Consider the following 19,779-nt stretch of genomic DNA (forward strand, 5'->3'; position numbering starts at 1 on the left):
TGTGACCAGGAACTTAAGCTCATACCTCCTTCACTTCCTGTGACTTTCTCCCCACAGTGGACCATGTCCTGAAGTTGTGAGCCTAAACCAACCCTTCCTTAGGTTGCTTTAGTCGGGATATGTCACAGGAATAAGATGAGTAGCTAACACACAGACATGAGTTTGGGGCACCTTCTTAAGTCAGGTGGTTATAGCTGTGTGAACTTATTTCCTGGTTCCTCTATTCCAATTCATTGGTCTGCATGTCTTTATTTGCATAAGCACCATGCTGATTGATCTGTAATATATACATGGGGGTGGCACACAACCACTTCAGAGATTTGAGAACAACTTGCTGGAATTGGTTCTCTTGTCGAACTATGTGGGTCCCAGGGTTGGCAATCAGTCCTCAGGCTTGGTAGTAAGCAGCTACTTCACCCCTTTACTTAATGGGGAAAGGGGCCTCTGCTTAGGCCTGGGACCCTCATGGCACAGAGTCTTGAGTCTTCATTGCATCTGGGAACATGTAAGGACTGGAGAAGGGCTCAGTGCCCAAGGCTTAAAGGCATCCTCTGCCCAGAAGCCTGTTGTGGCTGGGGATCAGAGTCATACTGTCTATTTTTCCATTATCAGGGAATGGGTCTCCTTGTACGTACTGCCTCCATTCTTAGGGCAGACTCTAGAGGATGCCCTCAGGAACACTTCAGCTCCATCTAGATACTCAACTCCTTAGCTTCCATAAAAATGGCAGTCTTGTGGCACCAGGCTTTAGGATCCAGTGCCTTTGACTGAACCATCCCAAGAAGAAACTGTTTTGTTTTGTTGTGCTTTGTTTTTTCAGACAGGTTCTTGCTGTGAGGTTCTGGCTGGAGGGTGCTTAAATACCAAAGCATCTTCTCAGTGGAGAAATGCCCTGAGATGGATTTCATGTGAAGTACCCTGAGTAATATCAGCTACTCAGAGCTGGAGAAGCAGTAGTAGGCAACCCAACCACAGCCTCCTCTGGAGTGTGATTTGAGATCAGGTATAAAGCCACCTCCAGCATCTCTCTTTCCAGTTGTGATTCTTCACCCTTCAAGGCTTTAACTGATGTTTTTGTCTTTTTTTGAGGGGAGGGAGGGGGAATTGAACCTAGGGCCTCTCACATGCTAGGAAAGTGTTCTACCACTGAGTACAGACTAGCTCTTTTATTGTTTTGGGTTTTTTTGTTATTGTGTTTTTTGAGACCAAAGCTATACTAGCCTAGACTTGCCTTGAACATTTAATCCTCCTGCCTCTGCTTCCTTAAGTGATGAGATTACAGGCATTTGCACCCAACTTTTGTCATTGTAAAACATTTTAGATTTGTTTTTATTTTTAATTGTGTGTATGTATGGGAGTATGGATATGTATGTGTGAGTGCAGTTGTCCATGGTGGCGAGAAGGGGGCATTAGATCTTCTGGAGCTGGAGTTACAGTGATTCACGAGGGTGATGGGAATCATGTTCAGGTCCTCTACAAGAGCAGTCCATGATCTTAGCCGCTGAGAAATCTCTCCAGTCCTGCAAATAAATGCTCATTAGTAAGAAACATGTTAAACTAAACATAATATAGAAGCACAATTTAGACATATTGTATCACATAAAGAGATATAATATGTAGTTAGAGTTTTCTTGCCTGGCCCACAGTCAGGACAAATCTCTCTCACCCACCAGGCCCATAGATGCTCAGACCCAACCAAGAAAGCATACAGAAACTTATATTGCTTACAAACTGTATGGCCTTGGCAGGCTTCTTGTTATCTACTTCTTCTATCTTAAATTAACCCATTTCTGTTCGTCTATACCTTGCCACATGGCTTGTGGCTTACCGGTGTCTTTACATGTTGCTTCTCATGGCAGCGCCTGGCAGTGTCTCCTCTCAGCCTTCCTGTTCCCTGCCTTCTCCAGCAAATCCTACCGGTGTGCGACACCACAACCGGCTTCTGTTATGGCTTACTCTTCCCATTTTCTAGCCACCATTTTTGGCTTTGTTCTAGTGGCTGTCTGTTATCTAACCCAAGATACATTTATTTCAGGGAACACACAATATTTCAGGGAACACAATACCCACCACAATAATATATTGGCACATTCATGCCATGGCATGTTGTGACAAAAAAATATAGAGGCAGATCTAAAAGGAACTTCTCTCAGATATATCAAGATAGAGTATAGGTGGGTGCAAACTGATTATATATGATGGTATATGTGAGCTCACAGAAGAATAGGTTTTCAAAAGATCCACATTTTCTTTAGAGTGGATAATTCTAAAAGAGGAGAAATAAAAATTCAGAATTTTTGTCATTGCATCCTCTGAGCTATTGAAATATTTCAACACATGTATTGCTACTTCATCAGTAAAAGAGATACATAGATTTTAAATTTATTAAACACATACACACAGTCTAACAGTTTGCAATGATTATTTGTGATTAGAGAATCAACACATCAAAGGAAACAGTAGTTCAGAATCTACATGAAAATACTTCAGATTTTTACATTACGCCTGGCCCACGGTATGCCCAACAGAACGTGGTTTATATATGTGATGGCTTATCTCTCACAGACCATTTTCTCATTTTCTCAGCTCTGTGTTCCCCAGGGAAATCGTATTTTATTTTGAAAAGCAGATCAAATGGAATACATTGTAAATGCTTTGAATTTTTAACAGCTTTGTTCATTCCTAACTGTTCTATTTTTATTCATGTATTATTTTTCTATAAAAATTAATATTAAAAAAGGCAAAGCCATTGCAAATTCTTCACTTTGCCAGTAAAGAAAATTGTTTCTTTTATATAATATAGATATGTTCCTGTTAGCGGATAGTTGAGCTATTTCCAGTTTGGGAATACAGACATTGAATACTTGTGTTTAAATCCTTTTATGAACAGAAGTGTTGACTTCAGCACCCTCTAGACTTAATGTAATCAAGATCACGTAAGTTCCACCTCTCTATTTTGGCCCTTCAAACTCACTTTTCTGTTCAAAATGAAAGAATTGTTTTCCAAATGGCTCAGTCATCTATCTTTAATTCTTCTCTCTCATTTATTATCTATTCAAGGAGCTCTTCTAAAACTATTGTTTTCTTCCTTGTACAGTTCCCATTACTACATGACCAATGACATAATAAATAAATAAATAAATAAATAAATAAATAAATAAATAAATAAATAAAACCCGCTGGTATAAAGCATCCACTATTTTGTTTTGCTCACCATCATGTGGGTCAGGAATCATAAAAGGTTCAACAAGGCAGCTCCCGTTTACATAATCATGGTATGTCAACCATCTGTAGGATGAACTTTTGTAGATACATCGTGTGTGGCTGCTCCCTAACATGGAGGACAGCCTCTACCACAGAGCTCACATGTGTCCTCTCTAGCACAGTGAGCTTGAGGTTATCATGTTCCACATGGTAGCTGATTTCCTCCACAGAAAGAACTCCAAAAGGCACTAGGCAGAAGCCACATGGACTTTCCAGACCTTGCCTGGTCTTAGCCAGCTACTAAACACTGACCAGAACAGTTCTCATGTAGCTCTTCTTGCTTTTTTACGTACATGTGGGAAAGTGCTTTGAAAAGTATGAAGTATTTCACAAAAGTTTGAAAATACAAATAATGATCATACTGAAATTGGGTCTTACCATTAAGACAGGGTCTTTACTGAGATACTAGGCACTACTTGGATCTAATTATATTTTTCCTTTCATTTTTCATCAGGAATGAAAAATGAAAGGCAGTATTCTTGTTCTTTGATTCAGGGCTATTAAGGGACCAAAGCAAAATTTTCCAACAATTTCCTTCTTGTCTTTCATTTTCAGAAAATATACTTAATGAGAAAATTATACTAGAGGACAGCAAGAAGAAAAGTCAAGTGCCATTTAAGGGGCATGTAGAGGAACTGGGGAAAATCCATGATTATGCCACACTCCTTTTCCTCTTCTAGTTTTTCAAGATTTACTGCTGAGCCACCACAGTGCATGTGAGGAGCTGGAATATCTGGTGGAATGAGGAATTTAACCAGCTGTACCAGGCAAAGGTTCCGGCTAAACCAAGCTGCTAAGATTCACTTTTAGCACTGGGTGATGTAATGATATTCTATCAAGTAGAGTTGCTGAAGGGAGAAGAATAGAGAGCTACAAGACCTCTCATTTGGTCAAAGACGAAGTCTGTTGGTTCTTCCTCTTTCTCTTGGGTGAAAAAAGAAACATGCTTCTTGACAAATAGAATTCTATTTCAAATGCTATCGCCTTGTTTTATAATCTAGGACAGCCTAACCATCTCTTGAGACTTAATACTAGAGAATATTTCCTAGGTGGTATAGGCAGCCAAGCATTTAAAGAGACAATGGCAGAAACAATGGCAAATGTTAATGTTTGGAGGAGACCCTGAACGCAGTTCCTGAGAGTAGAAGAGAGACAGTTGAAATGATCCTTGCTGTAGAGCTCCAAAAACTTTGACTGCTGAGGTGAAATTAGTAACAACTAGCATTACCTGCTCTGTGGTCTTCAAGACATTGAGGATAGATACACATCAGTGTCAAGGAACACAAAAGTAAGAACATGCTAAGGGGCATAGGATGGGACTTTCTGAACTCTGAAAGCAGAGGAAAATGATAGAGGAAATCTTGCTTCATTTCTGATTGTGAGAGTATAACCTACGTAAGTGCTGTATGTCACAAATGGTTCAAGGAAAAGGAGGAAGGGTCTCTTTAAATGCAGAGAATAGAGCTTAAAAGCAGCAGCAGCATTGCTCCAAGAAAATACTGTGCAGACTAGCTTGGGGCAACTTGACAAAAACTAAAGTCACTCAGGAAGAGGGAACCTCACTTGAGGAACTGTCCCCATCAGATTAATCTAAGGGAATGTCTATGGGGCATTTTTTAAATTAATGATTGATGTGGGATGCCCCAGCCTGCTGTGTGTGGTGCTATTCCTGAGCAAGTGTCCCTAGATTGTATAAGAAAGCAGGCAAAGCAAGCCAGAGAGCAACTCAATAAGGAACACTCCTCCATTATTTCTGCTCCAAGCTTCTGATTTGAGCTCCTACCTTGGCATCCCTAATGATGGGGTATAGCCTGTAAGCTAAAGACACATTTCCTTCCAAGCTGCTTCTGGTCAGTGTCTTATCACAGCAACAGTGAAGCACACTACCAAACAAACAGCAATTTGTTCAACCCCTTGTAACTGATTCTGGTTCTGCTCAATTCTGGGTTAGGCAGTTTTATGAGCCAATCTATCAGCCTTTCTACTATGTTTCTGAAAATCCTTACTCAGTACCATGGCATGACTCAATTCCATCATGAAGCATTCCAGCCTATGGCTCAGCAGCTAAGAGGACTTACTGCTCTTTCAGAGGACCAGGGTTCTATTCCCAGAACCCACATCAGCTGGCTCATGCCTATAACTCCAGTTCTCTGGGATTCAACACTCTCTCTTGACCTCCGTGGGAATTCTCATTCTCTCTCTGTCTCTCCGTCCCTCTGTCTCTCTCTCACATACACACACACACACACACACACACACACACACACACACACACACACACTTTTTTGGTTTAAATCCATTTGGAAAAGGATCAGAGTAAAACAAAACCTACTTGAGATAGATTAAAGACTTAAATTGGCTATAGACAAGGATCTGTTGAGAGTTCATTTAACAAGGAAACTGGATTATTTCTATAGCATGCAATATTGTAAAATAATAACCAAATCGATGACTAGTATCATACCAGAACATATCAAGGATGGTAAGAGTGTTTACAAATGTCTATGAGCTTTATTCAATATCTGATATTCTTATGTGGTTCATAAAAATTTAATCTAAGGAAAATTAAGTTTCTCTTCTTTATTTCAGTATGTTCTTTCATGCAATTCAGCATACCAAATAAGTCTAATCAGATGGTATTTATTTTTTAGAAGGTGAGAGAACAGATCCTTTGAGATTTTCCAGAAATCTCAAAAAAAAGAAGAAAAATAAAGACAAGAAGAGGTCACAAGAGACAGTTTTCCTGAGAGAGTAGCTATTGATAAACAGACCATACTCCAGTGGGAAAACATGCATCAGAGAATATGTAAGTGGAACAAGGATATGAGAAAGGTGGAGGTGGGGGGACAAAGTTGGGTGGCCAGAAAAGGGAGCAGGTATCTGCGAAGAGTTCCAGGAGGGGATGAGGATGATCAAAGCATGTTGTATGAAACATGACACTTAAAGAACTAGTCTTTTTTTTTTTTTTTTTTGAGCTGAGGACTGAACCCAAAGCCTTATGCTTGCTAAGCAAGTGGTCTACCACTGAGCTAAATCCCCATCACAAGAACTAGTCTTTTAATAAAAGAGGACATAGATTTGAGAGAAACACAGGAAGAGTCAGATTGGGGAGAGAAAAGATGGAAATGACGTAATTACAGTACTCATGTATGAAATTCTCAAAAAAATTAAAAGTAAATTTAGCAATTTAGTTCATTTAGGATCTGTATAGGGAAAGATAAATTCATGAAAGTTTTCCAAAGATGTTAAAAGTTTTGTGATTGAAAGAAAAAAAGAAAGAAAAAAGGACATGACTGCTCCAAGGTATGGTGGAGAAGGTGCTGTGGGATGTTCTGTATGTTAAATTTTTTGCTCTGATTGGTTAATAAATAAAACACTGATTGCCCAGTAGCCAGGCAGGAAGTATAGGCAGGACAAGGAGAGAGGAGAACTTTAGGAAGTGGAAGGCTAAGGCAGAGAGACGCTGCCAGTTGCCACCATGAAAAGTAAGATGTAAGGTACCGGTAAGCCACAAGCCACTTATAGATTAATAGAAATGGGTTGGTTTAAGATATAAGAACAGTTAGCAAGAAACCTGCCATGGCCATACAGTTTATAAGTAATATAAGTCTCTGTGTGACTGGTGGGTGAGAGAGATTTGTCCTGACCATGGGCCAGGCAGAACCAGAAAAACTCTAGCTACAAATGGTGTCCAAAGGGTTGACAAGAGTTTCTACCTAAAACCTGAGAAAAAAAAAGATTCTAAAATGGAGCTAAAAACAGTCTTCTAGTTGTCTCTCTCAAGTTAACAGCAGCCTGCAGGTTTAAGCTACTATGGCGGGTTCCTGGCATGACCATTTGACTGGTAGTATGGCGGAAATGAGGCGTCTATAAGTGGAACATTACACTGTGTGGTGGATTTAGCCTTTGCTAGTTTAAAAAAAAAAAAAAAGATGTTTCTGGGCTACACGCTGCTATGATAGAACCATAGAACCACTGTTGCTAAGAGTTGATGGCTCCCAGAGCTGATGGAAAACCCACCACCATGTTGGGAAGCTGAGGTGGGTGGAGCCACCAGTCACAGTGGCCATTGTGGTCTTACAAAAGCTGCAGTTTAAAACAATAGATTCACAATAAAACATATTCAGATGGAACAATACTTTAAATGCTTTACAATGTGTGTAAAAATGTACATAGGCTTGGAAGAGAGAGAAAAAGGAATATACACAGTTACATAAAGAAATAGATAGTTTTTAAAAATAAAGTCTTTAAAGACACAGTAAAGGTAGTATAAAAATAAGCCAAGTAAAGATGGATATTACACAGATAATCTGGATTGTGTTGTCTTTGTGATTTTTAACTGAAGAGAGATATTTGATTGTAAAGGCAGCGGAGTTAAACCAATATGTATATTTTAAAGGTACCTTGACTTCAAAATTTGGATGTAAGGATATGTTGCTTTGGAAAGAAGGCTCTGCTTTTGTTTCCACAGAAAGCCAGAGGCTATGGATTTGTTCCAGATTAAGATACATCAGATTTGACCAGCCAAAACCCCCTGAAAGGTTCCTGATGACACCATGGCCCAGATGATCCAACATCCAGAATGGTTTCAAGGCAACTGGGTCAGACAATACACCTTCATGGACTACTCCATAATCCTAAAATTTTCTTTGTGTCCCCATAAGATACAGCGCCCCCCTCCAGCAGGAAGTAGTAAGAGAATCTACGCCCAAATTCCCAAATATACCAAGCTGGCTTTGGAGATGGAATTGGCTCACTTCTTCTCTAAATCCAAACATATTGCTAAAAAAGAAAAAAAAAAGTTTAAAAAAAAAAAAAAGGTTGAGAGAATCTTTTGTCCCATATCAGAAGAGCCCTCTAGTGTGGAACAGAGAAAAACCAATATTTTTATTTAAATCAGGTTGATTATAAATGTGATCTCTTTCTAAAGAAGAAAAGGAGATATGATATAGATATGATAGGATGAAAGGGTAGATTATTGAATCTATTTTTAAAGAGCAACTTGTTTAAAATGTTTTACATTGCTATAGATTTTAGATTATTGATACAAGTTTAAACTTAATTCTGTTATACTGTATATATATTTCTATTCTCATTTGAGGCACTATGTTTATGTAACTCATTTAGATTGTAATGGATAATTAAGAAGTACAGATTAATAATTAGTCTTCTATGATAGTCAAACTTATATTCATGCTGTTTTGTAGGTATACATAGATATATTTCAGATAGGTAATCTTCAAATACTTCAAAGACTTACAAAATATGGCATTTAAAATATTTTAAAACGTTAGACTTTCTGGACAGTGAGACATGTCTGCTCCTGGCAGCACCTATTTACTTCAGAGAAGAGGATGGGCATCGAAGACACTCTGTATGGAGTTTATCTTCTTCTTGGCAAAAATAGCCATTTGGGCAAGAAACTGTTCTTGCCTGGACTGCTTGATCAACTGGACATACAGGACCCATAGGAAGGTGACCACTGAACTTTGCTTGGCAAAATGGTCCTTCAGGTTCCTACTTCACAGTGGAAACTGCCAGACATTCTACAGGACACAGAGAAAAGTGACTGAGAGACTCTAGACCTATGGACTGAAGACAGATGCCCCAAATTTACAGAAAAAACATTAGGTATCTATCCATGTTGCCAGCTGTCTCTGTCTACTCTTGCAAGACTCTCAAAAGTTACTTGCATCCTGATCCCATTTCTCAGGTAATATTATATCTGTCTGAGGTCTTTGATGTAGTTGAAGCTAGAAAGTTACAATTTTCTTTAGTTATGATAAGAGATAAGTTAGATATGAAACCTTAGACTCACAAATATAAGATAGATAGGATATCTTCTTTAATTTTGCCAAATAAAGTAGACTAGTTATTATTATTGACTAGATATTGTAACTGTAATTCTTGCTTGATAATTGTTTTGTTATCTTTAATTTTACTATGCTTCATATAGTTAAGCACTTCATTTGGGGAATGGAACCTTTGACTGTGAACTGTCTCATGTGAACATCATGCAACTTCTACCTAAACCCACTGGAACTTGTGAGAGAGAAATCATGATGTAGAATTTTAAGTGTTCACTGTGGGCCTTGAATCTGCCCAGGTTTTAAGAAAACTTGTAGAAGAATAAGCCTCAAGCAGGACAACTTTCCCCTGAAGAAAAATGTTTGTGCCTTACATGACACTCTAGGTGATTCAATTCTACTCGTCGACTGGCCTTGAGCTATTTTGAAACTCTGTACATTAAATATATAAATGTAACCATCAGAAACAACAGTAGTCTATTGACACATAAATCCTGCCCTGTTCAGTAGAGGCTCAATGTTCCCCCACCTCTTTTGTGGAAAAGTCAGTTTCGTTTGTATTCTCACACCCATTTCAGGATTCCTGACCTAAGTATATCTGTAGCAGGCTTTCTCGGACCACCAGTCCCCAAATCATGACATGGAAACTTATTATTAGTTATGAATGTTTGGAATTATCTTATGCTTGTCCCACTAGCCCTTTTATTTTTATGTATATAAGGGCTCTATCTGTATATATGCCTTTACTCCAGAAGAGGACATCAGATCCCACTATATATGATTGTGAACCACCATGTGGGTATTGGGAACTCAGGACCTTGGGAAGAGCAGCCAGTGAATGCTCTTAACCACAGAGCCTTCTCTCCAGCACTCCCACTAATTCTTATAACTTAATTTATCCTGTTTCTCTTCATCTACATTTGCCTCAGGGCTTTTTAACCTTTCTTTCATTCTGTATATCCTACTTTCCTGCTTCTTCTGTATCTCGCTGGCTGGCAGCTGCCTGGCTGGTTGGCCCTGGGCATCTCCCTCTCTTTCTTCCTTGTTCTCTCCTCTTGAGTCTAAATTCTTCCTCCTAGAGTCCTCCTCCTACTTATTCTCTCTGCCTGCCAACCCTGCCTAACCCTCTCTACTCCCTAGCTATTGACCAGCCAGCTTTTTATTAGACCAATCAGGTGCTTTAGGCAGACAAAGCAACACATTTTTACATTGTTAAACAAATGCAGCCTAAACAAGTGTAACATACTTTTACATAGTTAAAATAATATTCTGCAACATAAACAAGTCTAATACACCTTTACATAGTTAAAGTAATGTTCTACAACAAAAAAAGTAACACATCTTCACATAGTGAAAGTAATATTCCACAGCACATATCTGTTGTTCAGACTTTTAAACTGGTTATATCTGCCTGGTTCACTAAGTGATAAGAGGAGAACAAATCCATAAGCACTTACTCCATGGCATCCCTATGCAAGTCATCCTTCTTTAACACTCTCCAAGACAGTATTTAGGAGAAAGCAAATATTTAATAAATACACATCACATACAAAGCAGAAAATGAAGAGGATACTCAGGCTTTCAAAAATAATTTTGGAGTTTGGAAAAAAATTATTAGTGTCCAAAGAACAAATTAAATAATTACATATATAATATGAATTCTCAGCATATTTTTTCCAAAGTAGCAACCAAATTCAAATTATTTCAGCTGCTTACCCCACCACCTTGGTCAGACTGTAGGGAAGAATCTAATCAAAAACCTAATTTCCGCCTTTCCTTCTGTCTCCATTTCCCTTCTTTTCTCTATTTCTTAACTATCAATGCAAAAAGCACACTAGCATGAAGATCCACACATGTGATGGGACTGAGTTATCCTCTGTGAGCCTACTGATGTCTTCTCTTGTGGGGTGAGGCATGAAAAGTGGTCCAGTTTCTCTTGAATTAGCCCTCCTGAGAAGACAGAAATCTGTGGAAGTCTGTGATTTACATCACAAGGCTCTTTACATTATAATGCCAACCAAACTTAATGCAAGGTTCTTATCCATGTATCCATGCCAACCTCTGTGGAATACAATTGTACTCTGGGGAGAAAATGGAACATCCTTTGGGACAAATATTTTAAAACTTGCTTATAAGTTTCATTTTAGTTGTTTGGTGTTTGGGACACACACACAAACACTCATATGCACACACTCAAGCTCGAAGACAAGGCGCATGTAGTGAAATGATTGAAGTCACTCCACAGACACAAGCCCATCATTTGGGAAGAAAATTTTGGTACTAAAGGCAATGCTTGAAGTCCTTAGAGCAGTGATTTTTTTTTTTTTTTTTTTTTTTTTTTTTTTTTTTTGAAACAGGGTTTCTCTGTGTAGCTTTGAGCCTTTCCTGGAACTCACAGAGATCCGCCTGTCTCTGCCTCCCGAGTGCTGGGATTAAAGGCGTGTGCCATCACCGCCCGGCCTGCGTTGATTCTTAATATGTTGATCATGACCCCCAAAGGGGTTGCATATCAGATGTCCTTTATATCAGGTAATTACATTCCAATTCATAACAGTAGCAAAATCACAGTTTTGAAGCAGCAACAAAATGATTTTGTGGTTGGGGGTCAGCAGGGTGTGAAGAACTACATCAAAGAGTCAAAGCATTAGGAAGGTTGAGAAGGACTCTGCCTTAGAGGCTGTGTCAGCAGTTCTGAAAACAACTAGCATTGCAAACTGATTACTACTTCATAAACCCCAGTTAAATCAGTGGGGAAAGTTACAGCCTTTCACCAGCAGAGGGAAATACTGTCCTGGGTAAAAAAATTAAATTCTGCCTGGTAGTTCCTCTGGGTCCTGTGTAAAAGCTGAAGGTTTCTCCTTGCTTTTCTCATTTGTGGCACACTCACTTGTGGAGAATGTGCTGTGCTGTGCTGTGCCTACATCATAGACAATTAGTGGGAACAGAATAGGAATGAGGGAAAGGAATCAGGGAACGAGATCAGGGAAAAGGTCGAAGAGCTGTTGGAGTTGATATATAGAACAGGTCTGTCCATTCACAAAGGAAAGGGGGGTTCCTTACATGCCTCCATTCATTCCTGTCTCAAGCCCCAAATCCAAAACTTATTCTGGAATGCCCATGGTTGCCGTTTGGCTCTTGGCATGGGACACTATTAGCCCTGTTTAATCTGTAGGAACCTCAACTACACAGGCAGTTCTAATTTGTTTCTCGGAAACTATAACTTGTAAAGCGTCTGGCTTTTTACTATAAACATATTGTTTTCCCCACAGTGTTCTCAACACTGCCAGAGAGCAAGGCACTGACTTTATACAGGGAAACTGAATCTTTCGGTGGAGTTGCACAGCAAGTGACCTGGGGAAGAATACATGAGAGGATCCATTTTCCTGAGAAACACTGGGACTAAAGAAAATCCCTGCCATGGAGACTGCCTTGTTGTCACAGCAAGCAAAGGTTGGTTGTCACAAAATAGAAAGAAGCCTCTTCAGCAGCATGCTAAGATATCACACTCCTCTGACAGAGATGACAAAATGTCACCATACATGGGCATCTGCAGGAGACAGAAATGGGTAGAAAGTGGAGTGGAGAGAGACAGGGCAAGAGTCAACCATACAGCCACTTCGGCAAGTTCTTCAAAAATTAGGCATGCTCAAGGACTGGAGAGGTGGCTATGGTTTTGGAATTATCTGAATAGAGCCTGGTGGCTTTTACACAGGAAAAGTATCACTGGTTTCTCCTATCAAATAAATAGACTCTTCTTTTTTTCAGTCTCAGTGATCATATTGTTTATTATTATGTCTGCTTATTAAATGAATGGTAATGGTGCATGTTAAAACAAACAAAAATAACTTTGCACTCATAATTTAGACATTTTAAGGCAAACACACTTATCTCTGAATCTCCCCACTCAGACTAATGATCCAGTGTCTCAGCTGAAAATGTCTTGGTGTGGCCTCTGTCACAATAAGATGTTCTCCTGCTTTGGTCATTGATGGGACTATAACACAACTGCATGTGCTGCTTGCAAAAGTAATTGAAGTTGGCCATGCTTTCTTTCACAAGCTATCTCGTGTTTCTAGGAAGCAAAGGAGTAGAACATGGATCCTAGCCCTTCCTCAATCCAACTTGTTTGAAATGATTGCACAGTCTCATATTCAAGTAGAGTAATTCCATCCATTGCTTCATTCCTTTCTCTGTAAGGCTAATTTAAAGGAGCATTTCTGTCTGGTGCATCTATTTTCTTCATTTTCTGGGGTTTTTTTTTTCAGCTTTCCATTAAAAGTATATGTACTTAACTTGTTAAAAACCCTGCTCACTTATTTTATAACTCAGTAAGACTTTGCAAGTAAAATACATATTATACAGATCAAAATAATTGGATTTGTTTCTGCATTTGGAGGAATATCAGCCAGGGATCACTCTGCTGGGTCACTGAAGGATAAAATGTGTCTACATATCTCGATTAGTACTGCAAAATGCTAACACAAAGCTTAGATCCAAGTCCTTATGGCTCAAAGTTCAATTATTCTTCTTCACTAAAATGACAAATTATAATAAGTAGCATCAATTATTACTTTACCAACTCAAACTTTACCCAAAGACACTGTTACATAATACTAATACACATTGCAACAGAAAGACTGTGAACATGAGATTCAATCAGTGATGGGTGGAAAATAATCAGAAAAAGAAAGACATCTCTATTGAACATGCAAAGACTTGGTTCCTTGAACATAGCTCACAAGTAAGGATTTGACATTTGTTAGAGTTCTGGGTGATCACACCACATTCTTCCATTTTCAAAACTGAGCCGTGAAGTTCAGCAATTTATCCAAAAGTTTTAAGGTCACTCTGCTGGCAAAGAGCACAGGTAGAATTTTAACTAAGGTCCTTCCAAGTCTGGAGCTCATGAGAGATACTTGTTCCTAGATGTAAGGGTCTTTGGACTATGAAGGTACTTTTCATTTTTTAAAAGATGTTTTATTAATTGAGAATTTTATGCACTGTACTTCAGTCATACTCCCAAACCCTCCTACAACTACCCCCACCTCCATACCTCTCCAATTTCATGTCTTTTTTTCCACTTATTTTCAAGATTATAATTTAGTTACATTTCTCACTTCCCTTTCTGCCCTCCAAACACTCCCATATGCCACTCCCTACCCTCCTTTAAATTTCATGACCTTTTTGTTCATTCATTGTTATTTTATGTATATATATATATATATATATATATATATATATATATATATTTGTGTATACATATATATTCCTAAATATAACCTGTTCAAATAGCCTATTGTAGCAGTAATAAACCACAGCTTCCTCACCTCACCAGTTCCTCAGCTGGTCTTGTTTCCTCAGACTGGAAGTCTCTTAGTCCTCATCTAAATGAATCTCAGCTGAACTGTGCTGCTCCAAAGCCTAAAAGCTTAACCAGCCAAATGCTGCTAGTTTCTGGTCTTCATGCCTCATATATCTTTCTCTTTCTGCCATCACTCCCTGGGATTAAAGGCTCGCTTTCTGGGATTAAAGACGTGATTCACCATACTTGGCTGTATCCTTGAAAAGATGGATTTCTGCCTCTGGAATGCTAGGATTAAAGGCGTGTGCTACCACTGCCTATCCTCTATGTTTAATACTGAGGCTGTTCTGTCTCTGGCCCCAGATAAGTTTATTAGGGTGCACAATATTTCAGGAAACACAATACCACCACACTTACTGATGCTGGGTGGCAATGGTGCAAGCCTTTAATCCCAGCACTCGGAGGCAGAGTCCGGAGGATGTCTGTGAGTTCAAGGCCAGCCTGGTCTACAGTGTGAGATCCAGGACAGGCAGGCACCAAAACTACTCAGAGAAACCCTGTCTCAGACCAAAAAAAAAGCAAACAAATAGCCTATTGACTTCAATTTGTGTTGTTCATATTTCTGGGTGAAGCACCATTCACTGGAGAGTGGACAACCTACCAGGAGCCACACCCATAAAGAAAATTGGCCCTTCCTCCCCCAGAAGCCAGTACTGTCCATAGATCCTCAGTTAGGGTGTGGACTCATGAACTCCTTCCCAGTTCTTGCTAGAATATATGTAATCATTTGGCTGAGTAAAATGGTGATTTCACAGAGCTCAACTTAATAGAGATGACCAACTATGTGTAAAACATGTAAGTGCCATCTAAATTATTTATCTTTTTTAATTTGAAATGATGATCAAATTAATCCTTGTGTTAAAACACATAAAAGGTCATGGTGAAATCAGAAGAAAAACTTATGTATTTTAAGACAAGTTTTAAACGTGTCTCATCTTGTCTCAACAGAGATGACATCACTGCTCCTAAATGGGAGGACTGGTCACATGGGAGACCCTCTTTTTATTGTGATCAGCTGTAGTCCATCAGCAAGGATGACCTCATCTGCAGCTGAAAAGGTTTGACCTCTGCCCCTTTGGGCTTGCGAAGCAGAAAAAAAAAAATCCTTCACAGGCTGAAAAATTTAAAGCAGACATCCCTCCGCTTAGCCGAGTTCCTCAGGATTGTGTTAAGTGCAAATGTTCAAACGTCATGATGTAAAAGCAATTAAAGAAAGAAGAGTGGGAAGCCTGGGAGCCGGGATGGGTCCTTTGGAATTTTCCTGTAATACTAGAAAAATATGTTTTGCATTTTCGAATAGCAAAAGATAAGAAATGAGCATTTTAGAAAAATGATGCATTTACTGCTTTTCCATAAAGAGCCATGAGGTAGGAAAACTTAAACTCACTGTGATCAGTTCCCTGTGAGAATCTTTGAGACGTAATCAAATCATTGAGGTTTACCAAAAGAATGCATAAATTTCCTGTGTTTTTGTTTTGTTTTGTTTATTGTAAGACATGGCCTGTAGCTACATTTTTTTTAGCTGATGCTGTGGTAGTGAAGAGTTCACAATAAACGCCACACTATGCACTCACCCATGTCTGGGAATCGGTGGAAGCTTCCTACTTTGTGTTCTTTCCCACTCTTCATGCTTCTACAGACTGAAAAACTCCAGGGCTACAGATTCCCTTCTGTTCAAAACTACAAAAAAACAGAAATTCTAGTATCAGGGGAGGATTTGACATGTAGCCTTTGATTTAATACTCATGACTAACACAACTAGAAGCTCTTAAAGTCAAGAAGAGTGAGTGACTCACCAGAATCAAAAAGATTGTTACCCTCCTCTGGCCGGTAATTGTCAATCAATATCTTTCATATCAAACAGCCTTGAGAAGCAGATTCATTAGGTTCACTAGCAACTAATTGGAGAGATGGAATCCTTCCAAAAGGGTTCGAGAATGCTGAAGCCAGAGCTCTTAAAAGTATTTCATTCAGGTAAGAAAGGCAGTTCATTATTCTAATTCTGAACCGGGCAGTTACCCAACTTACAGAGCCAAGTCCTTGATGCTTCCTGAGTAATTTTTATCTTTCCTACAACTTCCCACTTGCTGAGTGCAATGGAACCGCCTCCCCACCCCCCCCCCACCCAAGCTGAGAATCTGAGACCAATTGCTTTACAAGATGAGTGAGAAGCTGGTAACTAAGGCAGTTATTAGCATTTTCATTATTATGTGCACTTTCATTGCTTAAATCACCTGGTGGTGGGAGCTTTAATATTTTCTCAGTACATTTCTATTTGCTAAAACAATTTAAAAAATATGCCAAATTCTAAATATATATACATATGTGGGTGGATATATATATACAGAGAGAGAGAGAGAGAGAGAGAGAGAGAGTCATATGTTTTTGGTAAATGGAAATTACCATCTGGGCCAAAAAAGAAAAAAAAAAAACCCTCTTAATTTATATATGTTAAATTCATTTCAAATACTTACTGAGCAAGCATAAAGACAAAAAAAAATGTTTGTTCTTAAAAGTTCAAAACAATGTTGTATAATTTCCTTTCCAGTTATTTTTACCACCACGACAGGTTACAGAAGGTCATTGTCGTGCAAATACATAACGTCCTTTGAACCTATGCCCCCTCCAGACTCCATTAACCTTTCTTTCCCTTTCCTCTCCCTTTGTTTCCTAGAGTGTCCCTTCCACTGTCACATGGTCAATGTATGCATTATACCATGTGTCTATACTGTCTACACCCCAAATAATAGAAGACATGCGACATTTGTCTGAGACTGATTTCATTCTTTTTCTTTGTCGGCTTTGGTGTTCTGGGTCTTTAATCGGGTCCTTGATGCATTTGGAGTCATTTTCATACAGGGTTAAAGACAGAGATGTAATTTCCTGCTGTGAGTTTTCCCAGGACTATTTGCTGAACAGAATACTATATATCGTTGCCCTCAACAAGGTGAGTAATAAATTGTGAGTTATGAATACAACAGAACACTCAGGGGGAAAAAAAAGGACTGAAAGATGGATGAGACACACGGTTGCATGAATAAAGTTCAAAATCATGCTGGTGAGTGAAAAGAATGCTCAAAGAGAAGACATTCTATGAGGTTTAGGTGACGTAGAATTCTGAGAAAATGTGACGTAATCTATATGTATGAAAGGAGGACAGGTGGTTGCCTCGGGCTGGAGGGATCAGCAAGAGGGAATATAGCAAGGAGCAAATGAAACTTCTTGCAGGTGATGTACGCCTTCATCATCTTCAACTCCAGGGAAGGTTTTGTAAAAGCATACCTATCAAAATGTACCTGATTATATACTTGTGTGTGCAGTTTATTGTATGTGAGTTATAACACTGTAAGCTTAATTTATTTTTAATTTTATTTAACCATATAGAATTGCATCATTTTCCCCTTTTCCTTTTCTTCCTCTTACCTCCTACTCTATCTCAAATTGATGTCCTCTTTATTGTTACCTATAGATGCATAAATATTAATACAAGATGCTGGGTCTGGTTTTGTTGCTTGTATGTATATGAGTTCAGGGCTGACCACTTTGTATTGGATAACCAATCAGGGAGCTCATTCCTGGAGAGGCTGACCTGACTCTCTCAGCAGTTCCTAGTTGCCTGTAGTTCTTTGTCTAGAAGTGAGAACCCATGAGATTTCTTCCTTCCACATTAGCATGTCTATTGTAATTTTTATGGTAATTGGGCATGGGGAAACTATTTTATTCACTTTAAGACATGGGGTGAGGTCACAGAAAATCAAAAGACTTGTAACCTCTGACACTACAGCCATAAGGAGAAAAAAATGACAATTCTATCAATGTTTTGCCAGTTATAGTGCCCTCTGACTGAGCAGGTTGCCTGGGGAAGGAGGAAAGGTATAAAGGAGTAAAATATCAACAGAGATATTTTCTAGTGGACAATTAATAGCTGGGGTGACTTAATGTGAGGGCCAACCTTACATTTTGCCCTCTTTTCTCACTGTTGTGACAAAATAACTTGACTGAAGCAAATTATGGAAGGAAAGAATTTACTTCGAGCTGGTACAGCCCATAATGGCTGGGAAAGCATGATGGAGTTCACAGAGGTGGAAGCATTTGGTTCAAACTCCTCACATCTTGGTGGACCATAAGCAAAGAGCAGAGAATGCTGGCATTCACTTGGCCTTCTCCTTTTCCCATTTTGATTCCCTCCGGGAACCCAGCCCACAGGATAGGGTAGCCCATCCAGAATAGGTCTTCCCTCCCCAATTACTCTTCTGCAGAAAAGTCCTCACTGACACACCCAAAGGTCTGCCTCATTAATACCCTAGATGATTCTCAATCCAATCAGGTTGACAATAGAAATTATTCACAGCTACCAAAAATCATTGTGATGGATCTTGAAAGATGAATAAAGATGATTCTATCTTGCTTTCCTCAATGAATTTACTTTAAGAAAGTCTTAGAGCATTAGGACATAAATGAATACTTGGGAGATTCTGGAGGAAATCTCCATGTTTTCTTGCATAACTTAGGGGATGCACTGGGGAAAAAAAGTCAAACAAGAGAGTACATCTTTAGTCCAGGCATTTTCAGCTTCAATGATATTTGACATCGGTGTTGGATAACTCTCCACTGTGGAAAGCAACTTGTTCATTACTGGATTTTTCAGAGACACTTTCCTAACTTCTAACTGCCAAATGCTCCAACCTGCGGCAACCAAAAGTTGCTCCAGGTGTTTGTTTGCAAAGAGGTCTTGGGATAGAAAATCACCCCTGATCAAAACCAATGCATCTGACTTTCTGGCATGTTTCTATCAGTTTAGAAACTGGAAGTAAGCAACAAACCTAGGATAAATAGTTGCCTAATATCAGGAAGGTTGATATTAAATGAAGGAATTTTTACATTTAGTAAAAATGTACAACTGGAGAGGAACATAAAGCTAACAATAATATTTTAAATCTCAAATTGGTTTGCCATTGTAAAGCCATTTTGAAGTTTAGATTACGTCTAACCTCAGCCCTCCTCATTGATTAGGGTATTGAGCAAATACTCTGTTTTATTGCCTGCAGTATATGACACACCAGCCAGTAGTATCAACTGATCAATCTTCACCCAATAAACATCTGGCTGCACTGAATCTTTCCTTGGCCTTCAAAAATATGATAATCATTGTCTCAGATGGGGACTACAGCTTAGTGGTAGAGCACATGTAAGCACTTGCCTAGCACACATGATACCCTTTGGCTTCAACACCAAAAACACAGCAAAAAAAATAGTATTTACTTATATTTACTTATGCCATTTACTTATACTCTATTATGAAGTAGCTGCTTGGACTAAATGTGTTTTAATCTTTCATTTAGAAAA

The sequence above is a fragment of the Onychomys torridus genome, chromosome 12 (genome assembly GCF_903995425.1).
Source record: "Onychomys torridus chromosome 12, mOncTor1.1, whole genome shotgun sequence".
NCBI lineage: Eukaryota > Metazoa > Chordata > Mammalia > Rodentia > Cricetidae > Onychomys > Onychomys torridus.